The sequence below is a fragment of the Sinocyclocheilus grahami genome, unplaced genomic scaffold (genome assembly GCF_001515645.1).
Source record: "Sinocyclocheilus grahami isolate Dianchi unplaced genomic scaffold, SAMN03320097.WGS_v1.1 scaffold632.1, whole genome shotgun sequence".
NCBI lineage: Eukaryota > Metazoa > Chordata > Actinopteri > Cypriniformes > Cyprinidae > Sinocyclocheilus > Sinocyclocheilus grahami.
In genome coordinates this window covers 258,026-258,227 of record NW_015505811.1, presented here as the reverse complement: position 1 = coordinate 258,227, position 202 = coordinate 258,026, and the positions used below count along the sequence as shown (strand labels likewise).

The 202-nt window shown below is 39.1% G+C and overlaps 1 protein-coding gene across 2 annotated transcripts in view; it reads left to right on the top strand.

Moving 5' to 3' along the window:
* Positions 1 to 202, top strand: part of LOC107558121 (E3 ubiquitin-protein ligase RNF34-like) — a 21,280-nt gene that overhangs the window by 12,973 nt on the left and 8,105 nt on the right. The window lies entirely within an intron of this gene.

The window sequence follows — 202 nt, the reverse complement described above, 5'->3', positions numbered from 1 at the left end:
AAGCCTGCGGACTGGCCTTCTCCGTGTTCAGACGAAAGGTAGGACGCCTGGGGTTTGTGGAGTGGGTTTTTAGTTTTTTTCTGATAGGGAAAATAGAGAGATGACATAAATGACAACCGTTTTCAACACTGATAATAATAATAAATGTTTCTTGAGCAGCAAATCAGCATATTAGAATGATTTCTGAAGGATCATGTGATTT